The sequence below is a fragment of the Danio aesculapii genome, chromosome 8 (assembly GCF_903798145.1).
Source record: "Danio aesculapii chromosome 8, fDanAes4.1, whole genome shotgun sequence".
In the NCBI taxonomy this organism is placed as follows: domain Eukaryota; kingdom Metazoa; phylum Chordata; class Actinopteri; order Cypriniformes; family Danionidae; genus Danio; species Danio aesculapii.
This window is the reverse complement of record NC_079442.1, coordinates 42,840,386-42,862,821: the sequence shown is the minus strand read 5'-3', so window position 1 is coordinate 42,862,821 and position 22,436 is coordinate 42,840,386. Positions and strand designations below refer to the sequence as shown.

General features: G+C 36.0%; 1 protein-coding gene across 1 annotated transcript in view; it reads left to right on the top strand.

The window, feature by feature from the left end:
• Positions 1 to 16,681, top strand: part of tafa5l (TAFA chemokine like family member 5, like) — a 146,834-nt gene extending 130,153 nt beyond the window's left edge. The window contains exon 5 of the mRNA XM_056464026.1: positions 10,904 to 16,681. The gene's annotated coding sequence lies outside the window, so the exon portion shown is untranslated. The remainder of the gene's footprint in view (positions 1 to 10,903) is intronic.
• Positions 16,682 to 22,436: the final 5,755 nt, after the last annotated feature.

Sequence of the window (22,436 nt, the reverse complement as noted above, 5' to 3'; positions counted from 1 at the left end):
ATAAAAGCGTACCAAACCAAACCGAACCGTATCGTACCACTCAGTGGAAACGGGCCATTTAAGACTTGGTTGTGTTTATAAGATGCAAAGCAATGTGTGCTCATGCTTCAGGTGTAGAATATCAGGTTAATTTTTCATATATCTTCGATTATTTACAGCTACTCATCTAACATGAAATAATTGAAAATCCATGAATCGAAGATTATAAACCTAACCATTTAGGTTAATAGTGCAGTAAGTGCACTACTCTGTGCTTCTGAATGGCTGTAATTTAATTTCTGTCATGTTATATCTGGTGCAAACACCCACATTTCTGTAAATTCACTGTAAACCTCGTCACGTAGCATATTGTTAGGACACAGGGTTACAATGTAACCTGCTCACCTGATGTTTACGTTCAAAATATTTATATCATTTGCTAATTAATAGCCTCATGTGGAACTCTGAATCTGCGTCTCATTTCAGAGTCTGCTACTGTCCACCGGAGGTCGCATTTCGCTCACGCATCCATTGAGAGCCTTCCTGACTGAATGAATGAAATACCTGGTTTTCCACCAAGGCAACCCTGGTTTCTGAAATACAGTCGGCTAAACTGGCGTTAGGCAGGTTAAATGACCAAAACAAAGACAGCTTTCCGGCACATAACTTTTTAAAGCAGAATATCTGACTTTAGCATTGTTTCTTAGTGTTACACCCCGTGTGGCTCGGAGGATGAAAAGGGCTTAACATAATTATGACAACCCAATCTTTTATGAATTCCCCTGAGACGTTAGCTGCTATGAATCGACACAGACAACAATGTCAAAAAAAGTGGTTCGTTTTAATACAATAAAGATAAAGGAAAATATTTAAATCACCCAAAATGTATTTACAAATGTGTACAATAAATGCAAAATGAAGTAAACAAACAAACCTGATAGAGGGAAGGAAAATAAGCGGTGCCAAATCAAAGAAAATAACAAATTAAACACCCGCTAACTAATCCCTCCCCCACCTCTAAATAACTAAAGAGAAATATGTAAATAGGAAAAAAAAAAAACATCTTCAGCGTCACACGCCCCTTACTCAACTGCACTCACTGGAACAAACATACACAAAATAGCACCCGCTTCTAACCTAGTGGATTAACAGAGAATCAACTACGTGTGTGAAAATGTAAGTCACGTGACATACTTAACTTTCACTTCCCTTTTAGTACATTTTAAGCAAGTTTAGGATAAGATGTTTTAAACAGATGTACAACTCACAAAGAAAACTTTAAACCGAACCAGAGAACAAGATAGGCACAAAATGTCACACAAACAAGCACAGCAGCAACAAGGATCCCCCTCTTAATCTGGCTTGAGTCTTCACTGGAGGAGTCCTTAAATAACCCCAATCTTCTTCTGATTGGTCCACTCGGGAGAACTCAGCCAACCAATCGGAACACCTAGATTTCAGAAGAACAGCAGACAGCAAATAAAAACAGAGAGGGGAGGAGAGAGCAACAGAGCAACACCCCCAGGCATGTAACACTTAGCATGTTTCTTAAATATCTGCAAACATATCATGGTATGTTTATGCTTTAGAAGAGTCAAAAACTTACATACATCACCTTTAGTTTAGTATTGAAAAATGTATCATTAACAAAGTATGAAAACACAATAATTAAGCACATTTTACATGTGCGTATATGTCAAGAAAACAGCATTTGTAGCTGTATTTATAAACTACTTACTAACATATATTAATGCTTAATGAATAATGAGTTAACTATTTGCTAATGCTTAATAAATGATTCATAGTGTGTAATTATTATAAAGTGTTACCCATATTTTTTTTCCCTTTTCTTGCAATATTGAAAAGTGTCCCTTGGGAAACAATGGCTTTTCATTTTTCATGCCAGTGTTATTCCAACAGTCAAAGCTATATTTGAGTTGAACATGCCGCTATTTTGTTGAAAAGCACTTTATTAAAAAGCCGGCCATAAGGGAAGACTTTTTTATTGAAAAGCTCCATTATAAACGGGTCCGGAGCGAGCACTTAAGGAACATCTCAGAGGGAAGCTGTTGTGTAAGGCCTCTGTGGAGGATTGGAGGCTTTCCCGACTCCGCCGTGGTTCTAGGAAATGAAATTTCTGCGTGGCGGTTCTGGTTCGTGTTTAGTGTTTTCTACATTTCCAGCATGTTGCCTCCTCCAGGCCTCAAGAGAACGCTGCATGTATTGCAGACAATCACGCAGAGATAGAGAAACAGCATCAATATTTACATGGAGAGGAAGTGGAATGTAGAAAATTGTGTTCTGATTTTTTTTTTTGCCAATTACATTGATGTGCATTAAAAATTGATTCGGGTTATGTGGGCGAATGCTTGATTGACAAATCCCAATGGCGGGTTATGAATGAGAAGTTCTGGAGGAGGCAAGTTAAACCGCACAGAATGATTTATTTTTTTAACTTGGAGGATCCCAAATGAGATAATTGCTTAACTGTTTTCAATTATTATATTAAGATTAAAGGCTCCTTCACAGCACAAACAATAACGTATCATCTGGGGTTTGGATGCTCATTCTCTTTCAGTCTGGTAGATTCTGATATTATTTCTAAAGCAAAACAAAAAATGCTAATTAAACATAATTACATTTTATGACCAGTACTTATTGAAATATAAGAACGTCATCTTTTTTATTGCGATTAAAAACAAAGCAATCACAATGTACAGTAGTCAACAGCTGAAGTGGATCAAAAAAAAATCTAAATTGTCTAAAAACAAGAATCAGTGTTGTTGAATAGTATTAGGACAACTTGATGAAAGGTTTTGATTCACTTCAAATGTTGACTACTGTATATGGATATGACAAAAAATATAGCACAAACCATACAGAGATTAGTTTTTACATTAAGGGAAATATTAATTACATTTAAAATAATAAAACAAGTGTATAGAAAGAAAAAAAAACGCAAGGAAAAAACTAAAGGGCGTATAAAAAAGAACATTTAAATTAATGCTGAATATTAAACAAATTATTAACACAAATTTTTACAAGAAAATGTATTGAAGTACAGTACCAACTCTTGTTAAAATATCATAAAATGGTTTTACATTCAGTATATTTACATTTATGTAAACTACCGGTCAAATGTTTGGGGTCAGTTTTTTTTTTTTAAAGAAAGTTATTCTGTTCATCAAGGCAGCATTTGTTAAATGTAAAAAATGTTAATAACTGTTCTTATTGTATGTATAGTTTCAAATAAAATTATTACTCCAGTCATTTTTACTTTTATTACTACTACCACTATTATTGTTGTTGTTGTTGTTGTTGTTTTTATTATTATTATTATTATTATTATTATTATTATTATTATTATTATTATTATTATTATTATTATTAGAGTGATTTCTGAAGGATCATGTGACTCTGAAGAGAGTAATGAAGCTGAAATTCATCTTTAAATTCACTGCATTAAATGATAAGCTAACAGTTATTTTGAACAGTTATTTTATAGTGCAATAACATTTCACAATTTTAAAATCTGTACTGTGGTTTTGATCAAATTGTTTTAACACGTTTAAAAATCCTTCTGACCCCAAACTGACCGGTTGTATATACTGTATGAAATTTGCAACAAAAGTATGTTATCATGGTACGTGTTTGTGCAGTTAAAATTAGAATTATTAAACCCCTTTGATTTATTTATTTATTTATTTTGTTTTATTTTATTTATTTTTTTAAATATTTCCAAAATTATGTTAAACAGATCAAGAAAATTTTCACAGTGTATCTGATAATACTTTTTCTTCTGGAGAAAGTCTTATTTGTTTTATTTCGACTAGAATAAAAGTTTTTTATTTTTTAAACACAATTTTAAAATTATTATCCCCTTTAAGTTATATTTTTTCGATAGTCTACAGAACAAACCATCAGTATACAATAACTTGCCTAATTACCCTAACCTGCCTAGTTAACCTACTTAACCTAGTTAAGCCTTTAATTGTCACTTTAAGCTATATAGAAGTGTCTTGAAAAATATCTAGTCAAATATTATTTACTGTCATCATGACAAAGATAAAATAAATCAGTTATTAGAAATGAGTTATTAAGACTGTTATGCTTAGAAATGTGTTGAAAAAATCTTCTCTCCACTAAAAAGGAATTGGGGGAAAAATAAACAGGGGGGCTAATAATTCAGAAGGTTTAATAATTCTGACTTCAACTGTATAATTGAAATTATGGCCTGAAGAATAGTGGCAAAGATTTTAAATTATTATTTATTATTTTAGGGCTGAACTGTGATCCTAAAATAAAGATTTTTTAAAGATGGCATTCATGTTCTGACATTTAGCTTTTTCTGACATTTTGCTATATAAACTATTTTTTAACTGAGTTATATTTTAATGCATAGTTTCTGCAAATCATGATAATAACAAAAATAGTATTATTAGTAGTAGTACTAGTTTTGCTCAGAATAAGACACATTAAATGTACAGAAATAAATAACTTAAACATTTTATTGTTGTTTTTATTATTATTATTATTATTATTATTACTACTACTACTACTACTACTAGTAGTTTAAAAATAAAGACAATATTTTCATTTTAAAATTTTCTTAAAAATTAAGATAATTAAGCTTTTGGTTGTTGTTGTTGTTTGTTTAAAAATAAAGACACATTAATGTACTTAACTTAATTATGATTTTTATAATTATGATTATTAATATTATTATCATTATTACTATTTTATTATTATTATTATTATTATTATTATTAGTTTGTTTAAAAATAAAAACACAAATTATTGTACATAAATAAATAAATAAATAAATAAATAAATAAATAAATAAATAAATGCAAGTATATTTACACATTTTTGTTTTGAGGCTTTGTTTTGATATGCGGTGTTTACAGTGTGAAAGCATCCATTTAACCGACCGGTATTGCTATTTAAAATCTGTTCACACAGACAGTAACTCTGTAATGCAAACTTTTTTTTTTTTTTTTTTTTTTAATCCTTATGTTACATCATACATCAAAAAAGATCAAATATTGTTTTATCTGTCATGCCATGCATATTATCCATTATGTAAGTAGACCGGGACTGTTTGCCTAAATATAAAAACAACATTCTTTTGAAACTTTCAGGCGCACAGTGTTTATTCAGTAGTTGCCCACTCATTAGGACGTTTTGCACAGTTTTACCCATAGTAAATGAATAGGTAACTATGGAAACAGTGGTTTGCTTTTTCTTTAAACAGTACCCTCATATGCCTCAACATGTAAGCATTAAATATCTTCAAATGATTGTGCATTCTTAACATCTTTGTGAAGAAATAGGTGCAAAGAGGCTGAAAGTTTATAGGCTGCATCCAAACATCAGTTACTTTAAACTTTAAAAAGAGCAAATGATTCAACATTCACACAATATTTATCTGTTTGTTTGTTTGTTGGTTTGTTTGTTTGTTTATTTATTTATTTAAAACTAAGCAAAAACAGAACAAAAATTATTTTATTCAAACAATATTTTTGCTTGCAAATAGTTTCTTGTGATCTAAATTGAGACTCAAACTTTCAAGAATGAGCTGAATAATCGACTCCATTATTTATTTTTTTTCCGTTGAATTATTAGATAAGGTTGGCCATTTAGATAGTGACACATAGTTTGCTCTTATCTAAATCTTAAACAATAATTAAATCATCCATTTTCGTTTGACTTAGTCCCTTATTTATCAGGGGTCGCAACATCAGAATGAACCGCCAACTATTCCAGCATATGTTTTACGCAGCGGATGCCCTTCCAGCCACAACCCAGTACTGTGAAACACCCATACGTTCTCGCATTTACACACATTCACTACGGACAATTTAGCCCACCCAATTCACCTATAGCGCATGTGTGTGGACTGTGGGGGTAACCGGAGCACCCGGAGGAAACCCACGCGACACGGGGAGAACATGCAAACTCCACACAGAAATGCCAATTGACCCAGCTGGGACTCAAACCAGCAACCTTCTTGCTGCGAGTTGACTGCTACTAAGCCACCATGCCAGCCCTTAAACAATAATATTAATAATTAAAATAATATTTCATAAATATACATTTTACCACCCCTATATTGGTTCAGTCTTTGCAAGAAAATATTCACTCAGCAGTCTGAAACCCCCAGATTTAGAGTACCAATTGAGACCATAAGTGTTCACAAGACACTTTTCTGGTAAAATAGGTGTTTTCTACATATAGTCTAAAAGTAAGGTAAAGTTATAAAGTTATAGTAAGTTGTACAGTTGAAGTCAGAGTTGTTAAACCCCCTGAATTATCATCCTCCTTGTTTATTTTTTACCCCACTTCCTGTTTAACGGAGAGAAGAATTTTCAACACATTTCTAAACATAATAGTTTTAATAACTTATTTCTAATAACTGATTTATTTTATCTTTGCCATGACAGGAAAAATACCTAGTCAAATATTATTTAAAGACATTTAAAGGCTTAACTAGGTTAATTAGGTCAACTAAGCAGGGGTGTGTTTCCGAAAACCATCGTTAGCCAACTAAGGTCGCAAGTTGTGTCGTTACAAGCATAGTTCAGGTTTCCCAAATACGTTGTTCCAACGAACATTCGCAAACTTGTAGACTTGCAACCACACCTCTGGAGCTGTAGTTAGAAGCATAGTTCCTGGCTGTGTTCTATTCCCAGTTATCCCCCCTATGCCCTATTCATTTAGAACATTCTGACATGTAAACTTGGAATTATAAAAAAAAGCATTAAAGTCATCACTCTTAGGTGTAATTTGCTTTTAAAGTATTTTTACTGTTCAGTTTTCATGTTTATAGTTGCGTTGCCTTCGCAGTGCACTTTAAAAACATTGATGTCATTCATGGCTCGTGGCGAAAACTAAAGGTGACCTATTATTAAAAGCGGAATTTATGTTACGTCTCCAAAGCTTGTGAAAACAAAAAAGTATCTGTACTGTATATGACATGGGTCTGTTGGTTAGAACATTTCTGCAGGGGTTTGCATGTGTCAAATTGTAAAAGTAGACTGCGGAAATGTTCTAATGTTCTAATGTTGTTGTTTTTTTCCTAATAAATAATAAATATTAATTTTCATTTCTTAATAAACAGCCTCATTATTTATTTATTTATTTATTTATATGATTTATATATGAGATTAGAGTACGTGTTAGCTTTTGTAAGTGATTTTATGTTTTAGAATAGACTATGTAATATATTCTCAGTAATATTTGTAAAGGAAACATAGGCTCTATATGTGCCATTTACATATATTTCAATTAATGTGGAAAGCGAGTGCAGGTTTTTACCAATACTAATATTGGATTATTTTAAATGCATGTGCGTGTAAAACAATATAATTTGCACAAATAAATTATGCGGTTTTTCTCTAAAGAGGGTGTTACCACCCCATTTAGAGCATCATTATGGATGTTTTACCTTATAACTAACATAGATCTGCGACAGAGAAACTGTGTGTTTTGGGAAACACTCGTCACTACGTTGTTCTTTTCCCAAACGATGCATCGTACTATGATAGTTCAGCCGCGAGTTACGTTGTTGTTTGGGAAACACACTGCAGGTTATGGTAATTAAGCAAGTTCTTGTATAATGATAGTTTGTTCTGTAGACTATTGAAAACATATATAGCTTAAAGGGGCTAATAATTTTACCTTAATTTTTTTTTTTTTTTTAATTAAAAACTGCTTTTATTCTAGCCGAAATAAAGCAAATGAGACTTTCTCCAGAAGATATACATATGAAGTAAAATACAGGTAAAATAACATGCATGCATCACTCAAAGGCAAGGAAGTAAAAATAAGTCTTTAAATTAGATTTACAGTATAAGTATCCAATGATGGAGAAATCCTGATTTTCAGAGGAAAACTGTTCCAGTGCCTTGGAGCCACAACACAGAAAGCTCAATCACCTTTTGAAAACTTAATCTGTCTTCTACGCAGGATTATTATTGTGTATATATGTGTGTATACAATTGATTTCTGACTGAATATTTAGATAAGTAGAAATAAAGGGTCAGATGTTTAATGTAGTGAATAAAAAAGTAATTGTGCCTCAAATTATTAAGTAAAGAGGGCGGCACGGTGGCTCAGTGGTTAGCACTGTCACCTCACAGCAAGAAGGTCGCTGATTTGAGACCTGGCTGGGCCAGTTGGCATTTCTGTGTGTGTTTGCACATTCTCTCCATGTTCGTGTAGGTTTCCTCCAAGTGCTCTGGTTTCCCCCACAGTCCAAAGACATGCGGTATAGCTGAACTGAACAAAACTAAATTGGCTGTAGTGTATTGTATGAATGCGAGATTAAATGGGTGTTTCCCAACACTGGGCTGCAACTGGAACGGCATCCGCTGCATAAAGAAAACATATGCTGGAACAGTTGATGAGTCTTTCCACTGTGGCGACCCCTAAAAAACAGACCAAGTCGAAGGAAAATGAATGAATTATTAAGTGAATCATTTTGAATCAGTTATTTCCGAAGAGCCATTGATTCACATTTGTCCAAATGAGTCATTAGTGATTCACTAGTCAAACTGCGCGTGAATAAAGTAGGAGGTTTTTAATACGCAAAATAAAACTATTACAGCAACAAAGCACACAAGAAGGATTAATTATGCACTTTGATTAAAACTGCACTAAAGCATGATTGTGTTTAAAAGAACTGAATATCTTAGCAGGACACCACAGCTTCAGAGGAAACAATGCTGATTAGTGCGCAGGCCGTCTACATTTACATATTCAATCTTAATTCTCTAAATGAGAATTAACACTCAGGCAGACGACGGGTGGCGTCATTTTCCTTTTAAGAAAAAACTTAATGGTGCCGCAAGATGTATCAAAAGGGCCCGCGTGCTACACAATCATCATTTCAGTAAGAAGAGCGCGCGCATTCACCCTCTGCCATTTACATCTCTCAAAAGCATGCGCCTTTCAAAGCTGTCGTTCCTCACAATGCTGTCATACACACAAATCATCATTCACTGAGTAAACACAAACAAAAGAGCCACAAGATCAACTAACATCAAAAGACCAGGCAGGAGAAGGTAATGCAGGATGTGTTTGTTGGTGCCTTTGATCAGCTGCAAAATGCATTTGCCTAATGTTGCCAATGCTTTTCTCTCCCACTCTCTCTCTCTGTCTGTGTGTGCGTGTGTGCGCGTGTGCGCGTGTGCGTGCGTGCGTGCGTGCGTGCGTGCGTGCGTGTGTGTGTGTGTGTGTGTGCGTGTGTGTGTGCGCGTGTGTGCGTGTGTGTTTGTGATTGTGTGTCTCTGTCTGCTGGTCTGCGTGAATGTGTGTTTGCTTGTGTGTGATTGTGTCTATATGTCTGTCTCTCTGTCTGCGTGAATGTGTGTTTGCTTGTGTTTGTTTGTGTGTGCTTGTTTGTGTGATTGTGTGTCTGTGCGTGTCTATTTGTCTGTCTACGTGAATGTGTGTTTGCTTGTGTGTTTGTTTGTGTGTGTGTGTGTGTCTGTCTGTCTGTCTGAATGTGTGTTTGCTTGTGTGTGTTTGTTTGTGTGTGTGTCTGTCTGTCTGTTTGTCTGTCTGTCTGTGTGAATGTGTGTTTGCTTGTGTGTTTGTTTGTGTGTGATTGTGCGTCTATGTGTGTGTCTGTTTGTCTGCGGGAATGTGTGTTTGTTTGTGTCTGTTTGTTTGTTTGTGTGTGATTGTGTGTCTGTCTGTCGGTCTGTCTGCGTGAATGTGTGTTTGCTTGTGTGTGTGTGTGTGTGTGTGTGTGTGTTTGTTTGTTTGTGTGATTGTGTGTCTGTGTGTGTCTATTTGTCTGCATGAATGTGTTCTTGCTTGTGTGTGTTTGTGTGTGTTTGTGTCTATCTGCGTGAATGTGGGTTTGCTTGTGTGTGTGTGTGTGTGTGTGTGTGTGTGTGTGTGTGTGTGTGTGTGTGTGTGTGTGTGTGTGTGTGCGTACGTGCGTACGTGCGTGCATGTGTGTGTGTTTGTTTGTTTGTTTGTGTGATTGTGTGTCTGTCTGTCTGTCTGCGTGAATGTGTGTTTGCTTGTGTGTGATTGTGTGTCTGTGTGTGCCTATTTGTCTGTCTGCATGAATGTGTGTTTGCTTGTGTGTGTGTGTGTGTGTTTGTTTGTGTGATTGTGTGTCTGTGTGTGCCTATTTGTCTGTCTGCGTGAATGTGTGTTTGCTTGTGTGTGTGTGTTTGTTTGCGTGATTGTGTGTCTGTGTGTGTCTATTTGTCTGTCTGCGTGAATGTGTGTTTGCTTGTGTGTGTGTGTGTGTGTGTTTGTTTGTGTGATTGTGTGTCTGTGTGTGTCTATTTGTCTGTCTGCGTGAATGTGTGTTTGCTTGTGTGTGTGTGTGTGTGTGTGTGTGTGTTTGTTTGTGTGATTGTGTGTCTGTGTGTGTCTATTTGTCTGTCTGCATGAATGTGTGTTTGCTTGTGTGTGTGTGTGTGTGTTTGTTTGTGTGATTGTGTGTCTGTGTGTGCCTATTTGTCTGTCTGCGTGAATGTGTGTTTGCTTGTGTGTGTGTGTTTGTTTGCGTGATTGTGTGTCTGTGTGTGTCTATTTGTCTGTCTGCGTGAATGTGTGTTTGCTTGTGTGTGTGTGTGTGTGTGTTTGTTTGTGTGATTGTGTGTCTGTGTGTGTCTATTTGTCTGTCTGCGTGAATGTGTGTTTGCTTGTGTGTGTGTGTGTGTGTGTGTGTTTGTTTGTGTGATTGTGTGTCTGTGTGTGTCTATTTGTCTGTCTGCGTGAATGTGTGCTTGCTTGTTTGTGTAATTGTGTCTGTCTGTCTGTCTATCTGCATGAATGTGTGTTTGTTTGTGTGATTGTGTGTCTATGTGTGTGTGTGTGTCTATTTGTCTGCGTGAATGTGTGTTTGCTTGTGTGTGCGTCTGTGATTGTGTGCCTGTGTGTGCGCGTGCATACACAGGTTTGCTGACATTCACAGGAGCGACGCCAAACAGGAATCATCCATCAGCCCCCACACATGTAGTGTCCATCCCTTCATCCCGGAGCTAAAGATATCCGCTGCCCTTCTCCCCATCGTTCCCCAAACTGCAAGCGGAAGCCGTGTTTCGGTTCCACTCAATCAAGCTTCTCGACGGTTTCACACAGGTCATCGAGTCCCAGCAGTCCACCATCATCTCACAACAAGACGACGTGTGACATTTCCAACAGAAACCTTGACACAATTGAACTGTTTAAGTTTCCATCTCCAAACGCATTTGCTTTCGGACAGAGAAGACAGTTTGCGCACCGTTGTCTGAGTTTAAAACACGGTAAGGCTGTTCATTAATGACTCCAACTACAGCTTCAGAGAAAATTCCAAGGATGACCTTAAAAGATACACCGGAGATCATCTGTAAAGGAATAAGGTGTAATTACGGAAGAGAAAAGCAGCAGATGACTGACGTATCCTGTAGATTTGACCTCACACGGTTTTACCATATGGATTGTGCGCCGCTGAGCTCGGAGAATAGCAATGCACTGATGCCGTCAACTTTAATCATGGGTGATTTAAAGATTAGCAAACAATGTGTGGATGTCATCTGTCCCTTCCTCTCTGGGGCGTCTCTCTCTCTTTCACTCTCTGCTTTAAATGTCTGTCTCTAAATCTCTAATGGATAGATCATTTCTATCAATACTTTATTTTGACTGTAAATTGACACTTGGAGTGTTGAGTTAGATAGGAAATAAAGGGTGTGTCCATGTAAATGTGTACAACGCTTTGAGAAGTCTCTCCATGGGCCGCATTGAAGTCAACGTGAAATTAATATGCTGTGTGTTTCGTTTGTTAAGAAAAGACGTTGCGATCAATTTATCAATGATTACGTTTACATGGACACCAATAATACGAATTTAATACAATTAAGACAATACACTGATTAAGAGTCTACCATGTAAACAGCGCTTTTAGATTATCTTAATCTGACTAAAGTCATAACCGAACTAAACAGAAATCGGATTAAGACATGTGGAGTCCGCCGACTTGAGTCGCATTATGAAAGTGCAGTGGTGTAACGGTTCACGGATCAACAATTCACGGTTGGAACACACGTGACCTGCGGATTAATAACTTTTTTGAACTTGTAGGTTAATCCAGCATTTACAACAGGTGCAGCGAGATAGCCTTCCGCATTATTCAAATCACATGTATGAACGCGTTTAGGCTTCCCTGTAAAATATAATGATGATGGAAAAAGTTGTGGTGGGATCTGCCTAAATGCTTTCTTAGGTGATTAATTAAAGGTGTTTTCTGTCACTGTTTGTTTAGCCTTCATTAATGCATTCAGTGTAAAGCTGCATGATTAAACATTAAAAGATCGTGATCTCTATTCAAACCCGCGCAACATGAACGATAAATGATAATGATTTGCAGATGTTTATTAATCCTTCGAAGTGCTGCATTCAAATCTGTGTTTGATCGAGAGAGATTCAATTTTCACACTTTTTCAGTTCGTTACATACAATTAAATAACACAGAAGTACCGGGAGAACAGTTTATAGTTCAGATGTAAACACTGATGTTTATGGGAAAGATGTTTAATGAAACTTAACGCTGGTGAATGTTGTTGCAATTACATTGTGTAACCAACAGGTGGCGACAAACAACCATCAAAATTATGTCACTGTATAGGTTTTCAGAAAATATACACCTATAGTATAATGAAACATGAAGTTTTATGTGTGAATTGGTGAATCATTGATTGAAAATAAATACGATATGTTGTACAAGATGTTAGATTTCTATATTTAGCATTATCAGCAACAGTAGCAAAGATCATATTTCGTATTGAATATTTTCCTTTTTTCAGCTGGTTCTTTCTTGATTTTTATTTTTGTTAAAATTGCAGCTTCTCAGTTTTGTTTGTTAAAACTAATGGTTTTTGCAGTAATTTTTTTTATAAATGGAAAGCAAATGACATTTGTCTCCTCCCTTTTTTGCTGATCTGAAAAATGGACCGATCAGTGACTCAAAAACCGCAGTGTGATCCGAACCGTGAGATTTGTGATCCGTTACGCCACTAATTACAACATAATCAAACTATTACCGTCATGTAGGATTTTCACCGCATTTTGTGCCAGGATAGTCACACAGCTCTTTGACACGATTCTCTGCATCTACAGAGTCAGTAAAGACCACAAACGCCTGCATCGTGAAATGCGAAGGATTTTTTTTTCCCCATACGGTGTGCGGTATCAAATTCCATTAAAACAACACTCCTCCAGCAGTTCATACTCTCATCCAATATCTCGATTGTCACGGGCGCATGAATGAAATGTTCCTGAATGAAAGTGAAAGTGCCAGACTGCAGTTAAAGTCGACAAATTAAGAATGAAACATCTGAAATTACAAACTCTGGAGGGAACGTGGATAACAACATTAATTAAATTGTGCTACAGTATAACATGTAAAATGAGATTATGAAAGGAACATTCAGAAAGCAACTCATGTGAACACCTTGATCATATTATTGTCTTATTCAGATTAAGGCAAATAATTCGATTACTGATGTCCATGTAAACGTAGTCATTGAGTGCGTTTACATGGTCACCAATAATACGAATTTAATACGGTGAAGACAATACTCTGATTGGGAGTCTACCATGTAAACAGCGATTTTTGATTACCGTAATCTGATGAAGTTCATAATCAAACTAAACAGAAATCGGATTAAGACATGTGGAGTCTGCCGATTTTAGTCGCATTATGAAAGTGCAGTATTACAACATAATCAAACTATTACCGTCATGTAGGGCATTTTGCGACAGGATAGTCTATACACACACAGCTTTTGACACTATTCGCTACACCTACCGAGTCAGTGAAGGACCACGGACACAAGCAACGTTTCCATCCACCTATTTTTATGCACATTTTGAATATGCGCATTAAAAACAGTTGATGGAAACGCCAAGATTCGCATCAATTTTGAAAACGGCCATAAAAAGCCTATGCATATATATATGCACATAAACTGTGATGGAAACACTTATACCAAACACATTCCAGTATGCGCATTAAAAAAGGTCATGTGATTTTGTAATAAGCGATCATGTGATGATAAAAATGTGTGTGAATGGACAAACTAGCCGGCTGAGCACATTGTAAAACATCTGAACTGTTGTTTTGGTCATTCTAAAACGCCTTAACCGTTTCAGTATTAGTGTTATTATATTATTAATGACCTCCAGAATTAAGAGCATCATCTCGTTGGATGGAAACGCTGCTTTATTCACAGGGTTTTATGTGATAATCCAGTTTTGTGCATAACGTTAATTTGCATTTTTTGGATGCAAACATAGCTACATACATCGCAAAAGTGAAGGTTTTTTTCCCATACGGCGTACGGTATCAAATTCCATTAAAACAACACTCCAGCAGTTCATACTCTCATCTAATATCTCGTTTGTCACAGGGGGCATGCATGAAATGTTCCTGAATGAAAGTGAAAGTGCCAAACTGCAGTAAAAGTCGACAAATTAAAAATGAAACATCCGAAATTACATGAAATTCCAGAGGAAACGTGGATAGCATCGTGACACAATGACGTTAATCGAATTATGTGCTTTAACATTCAAAAGGAAACTCATGATATTAAACACCTTAATGATATTATTGTCTTATTCAGATTAAGGCAAATAATTTGATTACTGATGTCCATGTAAACGTAGTCATTGATCATGAGTAGGGCCACACAGAATCTGCGGACATTTTTTGCTCTTTCTGCACAGAATTTTGTAAAAATAAATAAATAAATCTGAAGATTTATGCAGAATGATTTTGGGAGTATCTTAACTAAAAACGTAATGTATGACATAAAAAATAATGGTCCCACTTTATTTTGATGGTCCATTTGTTGAATTTAAGTTACATTGCATCTACATGGCAACTAATTCTCATTAGATTATAAGTCGACTGTTAAATTGGGGTTATGGTTAGTGTAAAATGACATGTACTTCAAGTTTCTCATAGTCAGTTAAATGTCTGTTGAAGGAGCAGTATCAACAGATATTAAGCAGGCAGTCTATTAGTAGTCAAATGGACCATCAAAATAAAGTGTTACCAAAATAATACCTTTTAACTTTATTTAATTGTTAGAATGCAAATCCAAATAAATTTACACAAGTAAACAAATAGACTTGATGGGCTGGAAATCTGTGGATTTCTGTGCATGTAGATTCCGTGTGGGCCTAATCATGAGTTACTGATCACAATAATTGAAGCCTGTGAGAAGCCAGTGATCAAAAATACTGTAATATTGTGAAATATTCCCAATTTACTCAAGCTACTGTCCAACCCAGGCTCATTCTGAAAACGTAGCCCTTCTTACATTTCTGGAGATCGCTAAATATGTTCCAGGAGTTACGTTTCTTTGCAGTTTTTGCTTTTCCCGAATCCACCAGAGGCCACTGTGTACGCTTTATCAGATCTCAAATTTCTCTCGCGAGTGCCATACGTGCCTGCTGTTCACACGTAAATCCACCAGAGGCTACTGTCATCTGACTGACTGAATGAATGACTGACTGATCAACTGACCCTCCTCCTTCCCTAAACCCAACCAATAGTGTTTTCAGAAGCACCGATTGACACGCACACCCACTTCTCTAAACCCAACCGACAGTTTTAAAAAGCAATCCAGAAAAAGAAAAGCCCTCATTTTTACCACGTTTTCAGACTTTACCACATTCTCACCCTGTTATTTACTTGATTATTTAATTTGGCTTCTGTTTTTTCTTACCCGCTTTCTGGAATCATTCTGCTCTGTACTCGAAGCACATCGTTGTGGTCAACTCCTCTGCATCTCAAGTGCGCCAACATACAAGGCGAGCCACTGGACAAGCTAGTAACATCCGGAAGTCTGTGAATACGAAGGAAAGCAGTCAGCTGCTAGCACGAAAAGGAACAGCTTCATACCACCTCGTAGCATTCGTTTTAAAAGTAAAATACAGCCATACGTACTTCTGGCTACATAATTCATAATCTCCAGAAATGTATATAGGGCTACGTTTTCAGAATGAACCTTGCTTCTGTTACTTGATCCTTCAGAAATCTTAATTTGATCAAGTGCAATCTTCATCTCCATAGGGAAACACTATTTGATTTGGTTGGTTGATTGATTGAATATGTTTTCAAATTATTTGTATATCAGTAGTGTTTATTAGTGGAATTTGTGCTGAAAAAACACAATGCAATCTTTATTAATTTGTATATGACCTCATTTGTACATTTTAGTATGATTTGCTCATCCCCCAATGAGGGGTGTGGTTTGGGGGCACGCCTCCTTTTAAAAATCATACATTTAAATTAAATTGCCAATTACTAATTAGTCACTTACAATTCGTAAAATAGTAACATTTCCTCATGAGATTGGGCTGGAAATACTACATTACCCAAAATGCTGCACAGAAAATTCCACCAATCAGAGAGCTGCAGTGAGCAAAGCACACAAAAAGAGATCTTTAGCTCCGCCTGCTCCCATGAAACAACTAAACAAATAAAGTCTGTCTCATTTGCTCTCAAAGTACCTGTATAATAATTCTATATACTATACATATTTTGCAATAAACCTGAAGTATATTGTTTCTATAGATACAGGCAACAACTTTAAATGAGTAGTTTTATTTTTTAATTTAACTGTCAGTGACCTCCGCAATGCTTCATGGGATTGTAGTTCTCATTAAAGCCGTTTAGTACACAGTCTTATACCTTTGTCTTTTTGTCTGATTTTCATGTACTGTTTTGCTTCAAAGTGTGTAGTGTGGTGATTCTCCTCTTGGATCTTCGCATTGGTTAATATCTTTTAACAAAACACTTTTGAAAAATCCTTAATGGGAAAATGAATTGAAAAAAATATATATATGCTTCCAGAACCAAGCTATAATGTAAGTTATGTTCAAGATATATTTCATATTCTCATTATTTTTTCAAACAGTTAAGGCCCATTCACACCGGGACGCTTTTTGTTTGCGTTTTCCGTTGACGTTTAACTGCTCGTGACTAAATAAAGGGTGCTAATGTGATCGTGCACACCAACGCGCAAAATGCCAGCCGCAAATGCGTCATTTTTAAAGAAACGCCTCATGCTCGTTTTTTTTGGTTTTGATGCGCCACGTCAAAACCGTCTCCACCAATCAGATTGCCACTTTTGTTCACATGCACGGAGCTCCTGAAGTTACAGTAAACAGCACTTGGAATTGCTCAAGCGCGAAACTGTTAATGCGAGCGCACATTGAAGAAGATGCCCAGAGGCGATATAAACGTGGAGCTGCTTATTGCACTGGTGAACAACAATCATTTCTTCATCGCTAGAGCTGGAGCTGCTACTTGAACTATCCATGCTTATTCGAAATGGCAGTAACTTTAACAACAAGCATGTCAGCTTTCTGTCTTCTTCTTCTGTGTTACAAGCTGTGTCAGAAGCTTAAAGTTGTGTAGCGCCATCTAACGTCAAGGAGTTATTTTGCATACTCTCCTGCTCAACACCAGTGAAAAACGCTTTGGTTTGAATCCGGAAAAACATCTCAAAACACTGATGATTAATGCAAACGAAAAGCGTCCCGGTGTGTACGAGCCTTTAGGCTTTTTAATACTTCATTTAGTTATTTATTTATTCATTTATTTATTTATTTATTAGGTTCATCTTAGGTCAGACAGATAATAGCACCGTAACTATCATATCCTGCTGAAGAATTTGCCCTCTCCTGTGGTTTGTAATGTAATGGGCAGCACAAATGTTTTTATTTCAGGCTGTTGATGTTGCCATCACACTGCAGATCTCTCAAATGCCCCCTTACTGTAAATGTAACCCCAAACCTGACTTATATCTGTGAGAATCTTGGGTCCATGCAGGTTCCAATAGATCTTCTGCAGTATTTGTGAAGATTGGGATGCAGTTCAACAGATATTTCATCAGAAAAATCTACCACTTTACCAAATGATCAACTAGAAGTCAAGTTATTATTTGTTGCTCTTACAACTGGGATCGACGACAAGACTTTTGTCAGGTAGTGTACAGCAGATATACATAACATGCCATAAAAAATACTTTTTTTAATAGAATATTTTTGTAACTAAGCCCTTTTTTTTACAAGCATTCTTGCTCATACCTGCCAACACTCCAGTTCTAGCCGAGAGTCCCCTGTATTTCAGACCCATCTCCCGTATTGTTCTATCTCCCGGAAAACTCCTGGAATCCCCCCCCCCCTCTTCATACCTGCTCCTTGCTCTTCAGTTCGTGAGCACTTTCCCCCCACTCTACACTTCACACGCACCCCATATATATATATATATATATATATATATATATATATATATATATATATATATATATATATAATGACACCAAATTATGTATATATTAACATGTATGTTATGAATATATTAATATTTCGTTGTCTTATAAAGAGCAGGTAAATTTAAATTATCTGATGAAATCATATCTTGTGGGCACCGCGATGGTGCAGTGGGTAGCGCTGTTGCCTTACAGCAAGAAGGTCGCTGGTTCGAGCTCACTTATCTCAGAGCTCAGGGTTCTCTCCTGTGTGGTGAGAAATAGAGTCCTCCCTGCAATCGAGTCTGCTTAGGACCCCAATTGATCGTCTGCTTTGAATGCCTGATCAAAAGTGCTTTATATAGTCTATTCTCATTCTTCAGATTTTAACTAATTTTGACTTGTCATATCATAGTAACATTATTATCAGTAACTACAAGATACCAATACTACAAGACACGCATAGTTAAAAGAATAGAAACGTTTGTAAACATTTATGATGTCTTTTTGATGTTTTTATGTATTTATATGTAACATTATATATTTACATAAGAATAAAAGGATGAATATGAAATGCATCATTTAAAATAGTTTGTGTCATTATAACGCTCTTTTAAATTACATGCATATAAACGAGATTTCGCTGTATATATATATATATATATATATATATATATATATATATATATATATATATATATATATATATATATATTAGTAATCAAGCGCTACAAACTATACCTATTACAACTGTAACCAATAGGATTACCCAGGGTCCTAGGCAGACCTAATTGTCAGGGGGGACTCAATTTCTCATGACATCGGAATAGCATGCCAAACCTGTTAATAACGTCAAGCATATCTAAGTGTGAACTCTTGAAAGGGACTAAGCAGGAAAGAAAATGAATGAAATCATATCTTTGCTTCTTATAGATGAAAACAAGTTTCTCTCTTAAAATAAATAAATAAAACTGTTATCAAAAAGTCAACCTTTACCTTTTCACCAGACAATCTTGGTCTTTACTGCTGCGTGTGAATCCACAACTAGGCCGGTCACGATAAGGAATTTTTGTTGTGCGATATATTGTCACAGAAATTGTTGCGATAAGCAATATTATGATCATTTTGAGTTCATTTTATGCCACTGATTATATAATGATTATGTAACAGCATAATAATGCAAGTAGCCATAAACACTTTAAAATATTTAGCATTCTTAAGCTTATTTAGATTCTATAATGTGATGTTAAAAGGTAAATGTCCTTTTATATATACTATTAAATGTCCTATTAGGTTTTGTCCTATTTGACACCTGCAAGGTAGAATGTAAATGTCTTTGTATATTGGCTTTAACGTTATTTGTGAATTTGTAAATACATATCGCAATGGCAAAAATGATTGAGGTCGTCTCCAAATATTGCAAGATAAGTCGATATATGGATTATTGTGACAGGCCTATCCACAACTCAAACATCTTTCCTTTAGTTGGCATCACGAAAGGCTGTATGAAACTCTGCTGTTGAGTAATGCTCATCAATTAAATGCAAAATCTTCTGGCTTGCATAACACTGTACACAATTAAGGGAGCTACATTATGTATAAATTGCTTTTTATTGCCAGTTTGTGTGCAGCTTACAGTAAAACCTAAAAACTGGAGCTTTCCCAATTTCCTACATTGTCTACAAAAACCTCTAGACTGAAATTTATTTAAAGCACTCGGGACATTTTTGCTGGGGAAATGAAAAGGAGGCGACGATTACACAAGCTCCCGAGAGCCTCTGTTTAGATCATGAAAATGTCCAAAGAGCATTCCTGAACAATAATGTCAGTGTGTCATTTAAAGAAAGGGATTCATTCAAACTCATAGTAAGATCTGTAGTCTGTAATCTGAAATATACTTTATTGTTGTCATTTTAATGATCTCATCTGTTGACATGTTGTCGTTGAATTGCAGAGTTACTCTAAGGTATGATCGGATGTGTTCTGAACTGCTGTCATTTTGTTTATTACTATTATGACAATGTAGTTTTTGTTGTTGTTGGGAGGAAAGAGTGCAGCACATATTTATATATTCATCTAAATGTCACTCTCAGCAGTGTGGATGGCCTCTGGGTGTTGTTATCAGTACTGTATATCAATGTAAAGTTATTTCATTGCATCTCTATTTAAAAAAAAACTTAACAGAGTATTGACCTTATTCTGCAATGTTTTTTTACCGATTGTTTTAGACCTTCCGATTCAGTTGCCAATGGGAGAAATGACTAGGAATATAAATGGCAGAAAACGATCAAACTACATGCACTACAAACAAGTGTGTTTATGACTGTTCAGAAGTAGAATAATATAATATGAAAATGTCAGTTTTCAACATGAAGCAGCATAACGAGCTGTTTTTAACGTCTAAAAGTCAATACAAGTGAATGAGTCCGGAAGTCTCAAGCCAAAAAAGATTCCAATGGCTGCACCTGCTTGTATGTTAAGAATAAGGTCAATAACAGGTCATTCAATTATGCTGCTTGAACATTTTGTGTGCATGGCTGCAGTTCACTTATCGGCCACCAGTGTCGCCATCAACAAGATTTTTTTTTACACACGGCCTCTTTAAACTGCATTAGCTAAAAGCTACAGTACAGTATTTCCATGTGAATATTGTTTCACTCTGAAATACATGGAAGAGCTTAAGGTCCCTGTGAAATCAAAATCGAGTTTTTTAGATGTTACTATCTGAATATTAGTCTTAAGAATGTCTGTAAACTAGTGTGCCCTAAAACAGTGTCAAAATTCGCTATTATAAAATTAGAAGTTATAAACATTTCAATCTTGCAGTTTGTGACTTCTGTCTATAACAAAAATGACGTTTGCTGTTTGTTCAAGCTAATTATTTAAAATGAGCTGAAACAACACAATTGTCGAGGGATTTTTTTTTTGTTTGTTTTTTGCGACACTGTGAAGTTTCACAAACTAATTTCGAGAGGAGCACGTGATATGATTGATCGTGGCTGGTCTCTCATCCATAATCATTAGTAAGCCAATTGGAACATTCCAAACTCATTATAAATAGCCCAACTAGCTTTACTCCCTTATCTTCGTTTTTTGAAGAATCCCCCGCTACACCCATCTCCCTCTTTCCTCCTTTACCAGGGGGAGCTCTCGAGAACTACCTGATCTCATACCCCCTGTACATGCTCATTGACCAGGCGGGAGCCCTCGGCTGTTATCTCCGAGCTCAGGGTTCTCTTCCGGGACAGCATGCCAAACCTCCTATTGTTATCAAGCATTATCTAATTGTGAAAACTGTTTTATGTTCAATCCACTTAAATTTCATCCATTTTCCTTCGGCTTAGTCCCTTTATTCATTAAGTTTCACCATAGTGGAATGAACCACCAACTTATCCAGCATGTTTTACACAGCGGATGCCGTTCCAGCTGCAACCCAGTACTGGAAAAAATCCATACACACTCATTCACACACATACCTTATGGCCAATTTAGTTTATTATTATAATATAGTTTAGAATTCATCTATAGCGCATGTTTTTGGACTGTGGGGGAAACCGGAGCACCTGGAGGAAACCCACACGAACATGGGGAGAACATGCAAACTCCACAAAGAAATGCCAACTGACCCAGCCGGGACTCGAACCAGTGACCTTCTTGCTGTGAGGCAACAGTGCTAGCCACTGAGCCACCATGTCACCCCCACTTAAATTTGTAAAAACTATTATTCCTTCATGTTGTCCCAACCCAAATGGATTGCGTTGAACCCAGCATTTTTTACAGTTTGAATGGATCAACAATTTATTTTACATCACCTCATAATTCTGTTTTATCATCAAATCTTCTGACCAATCAAATGCTCTCTAGTATCTGACATGCCCCGCCCCCTTAAACACTCTACATTTGCTTTTCTGAGCATTGCTGTGATAAAAAAGTGCTATTGGCTGACAGACCTTTAATTAGAATGTAAATGCTATTTCATGTTGACTTTAAGTACAGTTTAATTTGTTTTAGAAAGATGTTTACTCTAAAACAGTGTCAAAATGGGCATTTAGAACAGGTTATAAACATCCCAAGCTTGCAGTTTGTTGCTTCCGCCTAAATGGATCAACAATTTATTTTACATCACCTCATACTTCTGTTTCTCGTTAAATCTTCTGACCTATCAAATGCTCTCTAGTATCTGACATG